Source organism: Triticum dicoccoides, chromosome 6B (genome assembly GCF_002162155.2).
Source record: "Triticum dicoccoides isolate Atlit2015 ecotype Zavitan chromosome 6B, WEW_v2.0, whole genome shotgun sequence".
Taxonomy (NCBI): domain Eukaryota; kingdom Viridiplantae; phylum Streptophyta; class Magnoliopsida; order Poales; family Poaceae; genus Triticum; species Triticum dicoccoides.
Genome location: NC_041391.1, coordinates 146,053,769 through 146,062,502, shown reverse-complemented (window position 1 = coordinate 146,062,502; position 8,734 = coordinate 146,053,769).

Genomic DNA, 8,734 nt, shown 5'->3' with positions numbered 1-8,734 from the left:
GGGGCCGAGCGACGCGCCACGCGGGGCATCGAGACGCTGTGTGAACAAGCGGAGCCCGTGAACCCAGTCGACGGCCCAGTCAAAATCAGAACGTGAATCCAAAATCGAAGGCCTCAACTGGCAGGCGAGATTTGGGCTTGTCTCAAACAAAAAAAAAGGCGAGATTTGGGCAGCACATGCTAATTATTCGGCGAGACCACATTAGCCCAACACAGACTAGACAGAAATCATCATCATTACTTGATTAGTGATCCAAAAATGTTACTCCAAAAACAAACCAGACTCAAAATTATTTTTCCCTCGAAAAAAAAACCTACACTAAAAAAAACCTAGACTCAGATTTTTTTTTTTAGTAATCAACCTGCTACTATGTATGGAGAATGTACTACTACTACTATAAGAAGCACGGGGCACAGCAGCGGGCATATATAGAAAGACATCATCAACTGTAACGTCAACAGATAAAAGGTAGATGGATCCAACAGATCGCCTCGAATAAAAAAAAAAACAAAAGGGGCAGAATAATCGGAAATCCTTAAGATGGCCACGTATGGTGCTCACACATGTTCAGACTCCCTCCCTGACGATGAGGTAACTAAATCGAACACAGTGCATAGTTGTCCATGCAAGCATCACGAAAAGTGTTTATGACGAATTAAGAAAACAATTTTCTGACTAGTACTAGTTGCATGCTTGCATCAGTAATCAAAAAATGGTGCCAACAAAGTAACAAATTAATTAGTGTAGTTGCTAAAAGTGAGATTAGCTAAGATCAGTAGTAGTACATAAAAGGAATGTCGCCTAGTTGTGAATCCCTTGTGAAGCAGATTTATTTTGAAATCATGGGTGTTGAGTAAAATTATTTTTTACGTGTCAAAAACTAAAGGAGCACTTGCACAAATTTAATGACTCAAGGTACATCGGTGCATGATTCATCAATGGACCATTAATCAAAGTTAACTGACGTAAGACCAAACAGGAGCATCTTCAGTATATAGCAACTAATATACTCCTAGTAGGTACTACCCGTCCACTTAACAAGAGTATTGTTTTTCCAACGGCATTCTACTCATTTAATCGGCAAATCACGTACACCCCACTTTAGCTTGGGTGCCCAGATCTATATAGGAGTATCACGCATAGCAATCCATTGCAATCTCGGATTCTAACAAACTCTGGCAAGAAGACATGCCGCACGAATCACGGTCTCATGCATGCGTAATATTCCCTCCGTTCTTAAATACTTGTCTTTCTAGAGATTTCAACAAGTGACTACATACGGCACAAAATGAGTGAATCTACACTTTAAAATATGTCTACATACATCCGTATGTTGAGTCCATTTGAAATGCCTAGAAAGACAAGTATTTGGGAACGGAGGGAGTAGTAAGTTAAGCAGCGGGACGACCATTAACACACAATTAGCCAACAAGCAATTAGCAACCCGCGTAATAAGAAGGGTCCCTAAAAGGAAACAATGCGTCACAGCGGCATACTGTGGTCATCGATCATATCAACCGTAGCGTCAACAGATAAAAAAGCAGAGTGATCCAATAGATCGGCCTGGATGAACAAAAGGCAAGCAACCAAATGGCCGTACGCACGTCACGTACCCTGGGCGCGCCCTGCAGAAACGCGGATGGAGGAACGGCGTCCATCTATCTGCCTCCGCGCGCGCGCGTGCTTCCTTGATGATTAGCGTCCTTGTCTGTCGCAAAAAACAACATCAGTAAATGGAACACCAGCCGATCCATCCATCTGGTAATTAGCATAGTAGTAAACAGATTCGGGACACATAATAAGACCGCCGCAACGCCTGACCCATCGCTCCACAAAAGTAAAACGAAACGCGGCGAAAAACACATCGGTTTTGCAACCAGATGAAAGCCATCTAGGCCTGCCATTAAGGATGAAAATGGAGTGGAAAGTTTCCGCTTTTCCGGACCAAAAATGGAAACGGAGAGGAAATATGAAAACGAAAATAGAAATTTGCAAAATGGAAATGAAAATGGAATTTTTTATGCGGAAACGGAAACAAAAACAGAACGGTGTTTTCCGGTGGAACAGATGTGGAAACGGAACTTTCCGTTTCTGTAAATATGGAATTTCCGTTTCTATTATAGATAGCCCAACTACCAAAGAACACACAATGGCACAATGGGTAGAATGAGCAGAATTGATCATTTGAGGACCAACTTTTACTACCACACACGTACTCAACTAGACCCTATACGGGATTGTCATGTACTACTACAATACTATCCTATGTTGCTAATATAACCATATTATTTTGTAGTCATATTAACAATTCCATAAATTTTTTTGTTTTTTGTTTATATTTCTCTACGATTCAAGGAGGTTTTAAGTTCTGGTCAACAAACCGTTTTATTTCCGTGTCCGCTCTGTATTCGCTCCATGTCTGTTTTCGGTAGTATTTGTTTTCGTATTCTTTTGTATTCGTTTCCGCTTCTGCAAAAAAAATATAAAAACAAATATGGTATCACCTAGTTCCGTCCGTTTCCGCGCCGTTTTCATCCCTACCTGCCATGAAGTCGCGGTACCAACTGATCCGCGCTCGCTGCTGCACGGCATGCGGCTCTCAGTCCCAGCCCTAAAAAGAGCGCACACGTACGCGGATCTAAAAACGGATCTACCTTGGAAAACACAGGAACGCAAGGAATCCTCGCAGGGAACATGCATCACCCGGGAATGGATCATCCAAATACGGGCCAAAAATGCTTGAGCAGCAGCAGCACCAGCAGCAGCGCGTGCAATAGATCGACTTGCATGCTGCTGCGGCGGCTGGCTAGTCGTGTAACGCAGCGGAAAAGGGAAGAAGATCCATGAAACGCAGCGAAAGCACAAGTGACGGAGAAGGAAACGCCCCACTCTTTCAACCAAATCAAAGCAGCTTTAGCCTGCCATGGAGTGACGCAGCAGAGCAGAGCGGAGCGGTAGGAACAGATGCGCGCTGCCGCACTGCATGCGCCTCCTCCCAGTGCCAGGCCTAGGCCTTCTCTCATCACGATCGAAACGCCAAGGGAACAAAACGGAGGAGGAAAACCGAATCGAACAACAGAGAGAGATGTGAATCCTCGCACGCACGCATCGCACGCACGCATGCAGGCAGAAGAACAACCAAACAATTCGCATGCATACGAACGCCCGCTGTGCTCGTCGGAACCATTCACCGTGGACGTGGAGACGACGGCCGGGGCCCGGGGAGATGTGCCGTGCTGGCTCCTTTTTCTCCTCCCTCCGCGCCCTTCTCCGGTGACGGTGCGGGGATTATATAGGAGTGGCTAGGTAGGATGGGTGGATGGATGGATGGATGCGTGCGTGACTTGTCACGCGGAGGGAGGGACGGATCGCGTGCTGTGCGGCGCTCGTGTGCGTGGAGGCGGCGTTTGCCCGGGGAGACGTAGCGGACCGGCTGGAAGGGCTATGCGAGTGCAGTGCAGGTGCCAACGCTGCCATGTGCGCCCCGGGACGGAAGGAAGGAAGACGGTGGGCCACTCCAGTCAGGCCAACTCCACCGCACGACCCCAAATCGTCCGGGGTCGTCCGTTTGGGGTAAAACGGACAAAACCAACGACCCAACGTGTAACCCCATGTTACCTTTTTGTCCGTTCAGTGTCCACTTCGACCCCATATCCAGAGCAAACTTGGGATGGATTTGAGGCAAAGCGGACAGCCGCGGACAGCCCGTCTGCGTCCTCGCGTTCGCACATGGCCCGCATGGCAGCCACTTGCCCCTGCTTTTGTCCCCTTCCCCTCTCTCTCCTCTGTTGGACGCCGGAGCCGCCTGCCCCTGCGGCAACGAGCTCGGGGTGAGCGTGGCGTGGCCGGGGCGAGCCTGGGCCGGAGCTCGGGGCGAGCGTGGCCGGGGAGAGCCTTGGGCGAGCCGGGGCGAGCGTGGCCGGGGCGAGGCCGGGGCGAGCGTGGCCTGGGCGAGGCGGGGCGAGGCCGGGGGAGGCCGGGGCAAGCCGGGGCGCGGGAGGTGGCGCACGGGGCGAGCGGCGGACGCGTCTGGGAGCTCCGGGCGCGCACGGGGCGAGCGGCGGACGCGTCGGGGAGCTCCGGGCGCGCAGTGGCTGTCGGGGGCCGAGCAGGCCCGGCGCGGCGGCTGCAGCGGCGAGCGCCTCGCCTGCCCCGCCAAGCGACGCACGCAGGGGGCGACGGGCGGCAGGGCGGCCAGGTCACGGGCGCCCACGCGGAGGGCGACGGGCGCGGGCGGTGCGCGGCTGCAAGCAGGCCCGGCGCGGCGACAAGCGGGGCGTGGCGCGGGCAGTGCGCGGTTGCAGGCGATGGCTGCTGGCGCGGCGAGCTCATGCGGATGTGCTGGGCTGCGGCGTGTGCTAGCTAGCTAGCTAGCTATGCTACCCAGCCAGCCACCTGCGCGAACCGCTGCATGTGCTGCATCTTCTTTGCGTGGACGAGTGCACCGGCTGGGCGCGGCTGGAGAGCGCGTGGGTTGCGGCGCCGGCAAGCGCGGGCGAACTGGATGCTGCTACAGGGTGACAAACGCGCGGGCGGACATTTTGGGGTGATTTGCCATGGTGGGCACTTCCAACAGTAGCTGGACAAGCATGTCCGTTTTTCTACCCATTGCCATCCCAAACGGACAAAATCCGGACAAAGCGGACGTCCGTTTGGGGTCGTGAGGTGGAGTTGGTCCCAGCGAGTCACCAGGGGCAAGCATGCCAGCTACTCTACATGGCTAGCTATCCCGCGCGGAAACGAGTTGGGCACGGCAAAAAGTAAACCAACCAACTGCAGTCGCTATCATTACCCAGGGCAGGCGGTTAAATGTTGCAGATTCTGTCTGTGGACAGCTGCGTCCTGCACGCATGCTGTGCCTGCCGTGGCAGAATGTTCTTTCCGCTCATCTCTTTCCTACCTAGGTGAACTACGCTTGCATGTTGTTCCACAAGCATCCATCTGAAATAGGTCAGTTTATATTGACATTTATTTTTCCTCAAGAAATGCAAAGCCCTTGGATTGGATCTTAAACCTAAGAGCAACTCTAATGGGGCGACCCATTTCGTCCGCTGTCGGCCGTTTGGGTCGGCGCGGACAGAAAAGGCGGCCCAACGCGCCGACCCAAATGGACGTGCGTCGCTTTTTGTTCGCGGGCGACCCATTCCCGGCCTATTTTTTAGCCGGATTTGCGTCCGCGCGGACATGCGACGGACGCGCGCACGCTCGCCCTTCCCTCCCCACCCGTCTCGCTGGTCTGTGTCACATTGCCCTCCCCCATCCAACAGCAACCCTCGCCCTCCTCCTCCGTCACAGATGCCGCCACCCATTTTTGCCGGTGACTCTGCCAGCTGTCGGGGCCTTCAAATCCGCTCAGCTACACCGCCCACTCCCACGTTGCCCGCCACCGCCGTCTTGCCGCCGGGAGCCGACTGCTTCCCACCCCCCGCGCCTCCCACCACACAGCCGCCCCCGACCAAGAAGCCGCCTCGCCGCCCGGCCAGATCCTCATCGGCACGCTCGTCGGACACCGGCAGGACAACAGCTGGTCCGTGCGCCGCGACTCCCTTCGTCAGCCGTCTCCTTCGCTGACGCCCGCAAGCTGTTCGACAGTTTGCCAAGGTACAAAAATGGACTCCGCCAACGAGTTCTTTTTTCACAATTTCCTTTGCAACTCCGATGATTCGTCCTCCGATGACGAGGAGGAGATATTGGCTGCCGTGTTGGTCCATCACCACCTCAACAGCCAGCGGCCATTGTTCCGTGGCTCCATTCCGGGCAACCTTCCGGCATTGAATCGCAACCGAGAGAGCGGGCATTTCCTTCTTTGGAAGGGATACTTTGATACAACAAACCCGTTGTTCAAACATCAGAAATTTCGCCGCCGTTTCCATATGAGTAGGCACGTTTTCAACCATATTAGAGAGGGGGTGGTCGGCTATGATGACTATTTCGAGTGCAAAGAGGATGCCGTTGGCAAGATTGTTTTTTCTCTTATCAGAAATGCACTGCCGCCATCTGAATGCTTGCATACAGAGTGCCCGGTGATCTCATTGACGAGTACGTCCGTATGAGCGAGTCTACTTGCCTAGAGTCCCTGTATAACTTCTGCAAGGCTGTTATTGCTGTGTTTGGCCCTGAGTACTTGAGAGAGCCGACTGCTGAAGATACAACCCATTTGTTGGCGATGAATGCCAACAGGGGCTTCCCAGGGATGCTTGGTAGTATAGACTGCATGCATTGGGAGTGGAAGAACTGCCCTTCTGCTTGGCAAGGGCAGTATAAGGGCCATGTCAGGGCTTGCACTGTCATACTTGAGGCCGTGGCATCTCAAGATCTCTGAATCCGGCACTCTTTCTTTGGCATGGCCGGATCACGCAATGATATCAACATGCTTCAGCGCTCGCCGGTGTTTGCTAGGCTTGCCGAAGGCAACAGCCCACCGGTGAACTTTACTGGCAACGGCCACACCTATGACAAGGAATACTATCTGGGTGACGGTATCTATCCTCAAGGGACCACTATTGTCAAGACAATACCCAACCCTGTCGGAGAGAAGAGGAAAAGATTTTCCCAAGAGTAAGAGAGTGCTAGGAAGGATGTCGAGCGTGCCTTTGATGTTTTGCAATCTCGATGGGGCATCGTTCGGTATCCTGCTAATACCTGGAGCACGCAGAAACTGCGGGAGGTGATGACTGCTTGTGTGATCATGCATAATATGATCGTAGAAGACGAGCGCCCAGAACGTCTGTATGATCAAGGGTTTCAGTTTCAGGGTGAGAATGTTGTGCCTGAGCATGGAGTAGCGGCAACATTTGAATAGTTCACCCAATTTCATGAAGACATGCGTGATTGGGAAACTCACGTGCAACTGCAAAATGATTTGGTTGAGCATATGTGGGCTCATGTTGGCAACCAATAGATGTATCTTCTTTTATTCATTTGCAAAACTATGTGACAGCTATGCGAGACCTTTTTATTTTCATTTGGCTTGTAATAAACTATGCAATTTTATTCGGTCCAAAACAATTTTATTTTGATTCAAACTATGCAATCATGCAAAAAAATAGGGGGGCCAGGCAGCCACGCCGGCACATATGGGTCGGCGCGTTGGGCGCCCTACCGACCCATATCTAAAACAGGGCGGACGTCGGGCGGGAGGCCGACCCAAACAAACAAAAAGCGGACGAAATCGCCGTCCGTTTGGGCGCCCCATTGGAGTTGCGCTAATTCCATGCATGGCTGAGTGCCTTAAGCACTCTGGTTGATCCAAAGGAAGGAAACAGTTGAGGAAGCGCTCACTCTCAAGTAGGGATGAAAATGGAGTGGAAAGTTTCCGCTTTTCCGGACGAAAAATGGAAACGGAGAGGAAATATGAAAACGAAAATGGAAATTTGCAAAATGGAAATGGAAATGGAATTTTTTATGCGGAAACGGAAACAAAAACAGAACGGTGTTTTCCGGTGGAACAGACGTGGAAACGGAACTTTCCGTTTCTGTAAATATGGAATTTCCGTTTCTACTATAGATAGCCCAATTACCAAAGAACACACAATGACACAATGGGTAGAATGGGCAGAATTGATCATTTGAGGACCAACTTTTACTACCACACACGTACTCAACTAGACCCTATACGGGATTGTCATGTACTACTACAATACTATCCTATGTTGCTAATATAACCATATTATTTTGTAGTCATGTTAACAATTCCATAATTTTTTTTGTTTTTTGTTTATATTTCTCTACGATTCAAGGAGGTTTTAAGTTCTGGTCAACAAACCGTTTTATTTCCGTGTCCGCTCTGTATTCGCTCCATGTCTGTTTTCGGTAGTATTTGTTTTCGTATTCGTTTCCGGGGTTTCTGTATTCGTTTCCGCTTCTGCAAAAAAAAATATAAAAACAAATATGGTATCACCTAGTTCCGTCCGTTTCCATGCCGTTTTCATCCCTACTCTCAAGAAGAGGGGGTATTGACCTGATCAGTAATACTCACTCCTCTGAATGTGTTCCATGGGGGGGGGGGTGCACAGTTGGTCTTTGTTCATGAGAGGAACAAAAACAATGAGGTGGTGAGACAAGAAGCGAGGCTTCTAGCACAAGGGTTCAGCAGACACCTTTCATCATTTAAGATGAAACATATTCTCTTGTTGTGAGTGGAATAACGTTCTGATATTTAATACCACTGGCAGTGAATAATGAATTTGTATAACTAGCTGATGGATGCTGTGACTGCATAGTTGTATGAGTCACTTGATTCGAATATCTATATGATAGTTCCTCAAGGAATGAAGATTTCGAATTTAATCGCAACATGTATTGTGTAAACCTTTAGAAGTCATTTTATAACTTGAAGAAGTCGGCAAGGATGTAGTAGAACCGACTAAATGAGTTCCTTTGTTAAAAGTGTGGTGGAATTGTCACGGCAGATGCCCTAGCATAAGGACTTAGGCGTGGAGCCATCGCAACATAGTTAGCTTGAAGGAGTTAAAACGGGACAAGGGACACAAAGAGTTTACCCAGGTTCGGTCCCTCGCAATGAGGTAAAGGCCTACTCTTGCTTTAGGTTGTATTGCTTGGGTTTCGATTACCAGGGAGCGAATACGCTTGACCTAGTTCTCAACTCATTGTTTCTTGCCCTAACACGCCACCAGGTCACCCCTTTATATACATAGGCTGATGCCCGGCGGCTTACAGAGTCCCGGTCGGCTCATACACAACGTGTCTGACTCGGTGACAGAAATAATCTTTC